This window comes from Bison bison, unplaced genomic scaffold (genome assembly GCF_000754665.1).
Source record: "Bison bison bison isolate TAMUID 2011002044 unplaced genomic scaffold, Bison_UMD1.0 scf7180017864471, whole genome shotgun sequence".
NCBI lineage: Eukaryota > Metazoa > Chordata > Mammalia > Artiodactyla > Bovidae > Bison > Bison bison.
Genome location: NW_011495032.1, coordinates 24,197,668 through 24,200,224, shown reverse-complemented (window position 1 = coordinate 24,200,224; position 2,557 = coordinate 24,197,668). Strand labels below are relative to the sequence as shown.

Here is a 2,557-nt window from a genome sequence, read left to right as displayed (position 1 = left end):
GGCCGAGATGAAACTACAATTCCCAGCAGGTCGTGCGCTGGCGCCGTGCAGGCTGCTGGGAGAATGGGTCTCCTCCTCTCTTCCCCGATTGTGTGGGGGCTGTCATTGACCTGGCGTCGCTGCAAAACCGAAGTCGCTGAATGATGATGTTGTGAAGTTGCCCGCCCGTCCCTGCCACGCCCAGGTAGTTTTTGGCAGCGGCGGCCGCGCAGGCTGCTGCTCTCCAGCTGCCGCTTCGTTGGAGACTTTTCCCTGAGGGAGCTTGGGCGTTGGACAGAGGACGCCAGGTCATTCCTGTGAGTAACCTTTCCGTTTACGACCCGAACTTGCCCTTGCCATCTTCCCTTGAAGGCGGAGGAGCTTCCCCGCCCCGCGCTTCTCCCGGTCCTCGGAGGTCACGCGCGGACTCCGGAATTGGGGTACCAGAGGACTGGGTCCTCCCCTTGTCTCAGCCCCGCGATGGGAAGCGGGTGGTTTCCCAAGTGTAAGTGCTAAGTGATGGGCATTAGGCTCTGGCCTCGGGGTTCACACCAGCTGCACCTTTCAGGATTGGCAGCATCCCGTCCTATGCCGGACAGCACCCACCTGGTGCCCCATCGTTGAGCGATGAGCCGCTTTAGTGTCTGGATGTTAAATCTCAAGCCTTGGTTGCCATCTGTGATGTGAGACGAGAGGGTGTGGAAAAGAGCTCTTTCTGTGTTGAGTTGGGCTTTTCTTGAGATTGATTTTGAGCCAGACACCTCACGTCTTTTAAAAGAAAGACGCTTGCCTTCAGTTTGAAGCGTATAATGGATATTAACCGACGTCCTTTTAGTACCAGAGTAAAGGTAGTCTCCTAAACACTTAAAAGATTTCTAGGTTATTATAATTGTCGTGAACTCAGTTACTTGCCCAAGGACCTTTTATTGAAGCCTGCAGTTTCTGCGTCGAAAACTAACTTTTCACTGGAAATTCATCAAGCGATAATGGACTATAGGGTAAAAAAGGAAATGAATTCTTCCAGTTTTGTTTTATCTATTTCAGTGATTTTTTTTCCCCTGGCCTTCTAATCTTTGCTATAGAATTGGAAGTCTGAGCTACAGTGATCTCCAGATAGCATGTTACTGCTGGAGTGGTGATACTTGGGAAGAAATTGTGAAAGACACTGGTGAGGAGAATGGGCAGGGATGAAGACACTTGTTTATCTCGGCCGTTATCCCAGCTTTCTGTTGTTTTATCTTCTAATCAGGCAGGTTTCTTTTTTTGTTGACTTCTGTCTATGTGACGGAGAAGGCAATGGCACCCCACTAAAGTACTCTTGCCTGAAAAATCCCATGGATGGAGGAGCCTGGTAGGCTGCAGTCCATGGGGTCGCTAAGAGTCGGACACGACTGAGCGACTTCACTTTCACTTTTCACTTTCATGCATTGGAGAAGGACATGGCAATCCACTCCAGTGTTCTTGCCTGGAGAATCCCAGGGACAGGGAAGCCTGGTGGCTTGCCGTCTATGGGGTTGCACAGAGTCGGACACAACTGAAGCGACTTAGCAGCAGCAGCAGCAGTCTGTGTGAAGGGGAGACCTGTTGACAGCTCTTGGGGAAGATTCCAAGGTGTTTCCGGAACTTGGAAGTCCCACCTACCTTCTTCACCTCACCCAGCTGACCAGAGGAGCCTCTTCCATCCCACACCCCCTACCCCCTGACTTGAGGCTCTGCAGTTTGGGGAGAGTTTTTCCTGATGAGACTATGTCCTTGCAGACTTTCTGTTTGATGTTCCCTCCTCTCCCTGAAAGTCTGGATTTCTTGCTGCAGAGTGAGCAGGATGATCGGGTCTCAATTTCTGGAGGAGATGTGGAGGCAGGGGCTCTAGCTGGAAGGCTGCCTGGGTGGCTGGGGAAAGCACTGGCCAGCTTTCTGTTTTTAAAATTAAGTCATTTTCAGTAAGCCTCAGACACTCAGCAAATACATACTACGTGAAAGATGGTTTTAAGATATTTTACAGGTGTTTATTCATATGATTACAGGTGTGAGAAAGACAAACATTTGATTACTCTCAATCAGCCAGGCATATCAGTTATAAGCTCTCCATACATTTGATCGATTAATCACTATTGGGCCTTCCCTGGTGGCTTAGATGGTAAAGAATCTGCCTGCAATGCAGGAGACCTGGGTTTGATTCCTGGATCAGGAAGAATTCCCCTGGAGAAGGGAATGGATACTCACTCCAGTATTCTTGCCTGGAGAGTTCCATGAACAGAGGAGCCTGGCAGGTTACAGTCCATGGGGTCACTGTGTGGCTAGGTACCTCCCAGTCAGCCAGGCATCTCAGTTATGAGCTCTATGTGCATTTGATCAGTTAATCACTATAATAACCCCCTTGCATAATCTAAGGCTCTAAAACTGTGCTTATGTAACAAGTGGAGATTCATACCTAGATCTGCCTTACTTCAAAGTTATAGGTCAGATAACTTTTACCTATTGCTGACCTTAAAGGTTGGATGATTAAAAAGCATTTTCCAGCATTATTTTCTAATACTAGTTCCTACTACATACCTTGAATATCTAGAATAAGAGATGG

The 2,557-nt window shown here is 48.6% G+C and overlaps 1 protein-coding gene across 2 annotated transcripts in view; it reads left to right on the top strand.

The window, feature by feature from the left end:
* TRAK2 (trafficking protein, kinesin binding 2) overlaps nucleotides 1-2,557 on the top strand; it is a 74,865-nt gene that overhangs the window by 763 nt on the left and 71,545 nt on the right. Inside the window, exon 1 of one of the 2 annotated variants that reach the window (XM_010860967.1) lies at nucleotides 39-296. The exons of the other annotated variant lie outside the window; for it this stretch is intronic. The gene's annotated coding sequence lies outside the window, so the exon portion shown is untranslated. Of the gene's footprint in view, nucleotides 1-38; nucleotides 297-2,557 lie in introns of those variants that run through there. 2 annotated transcript variants of the gene reach the window in all.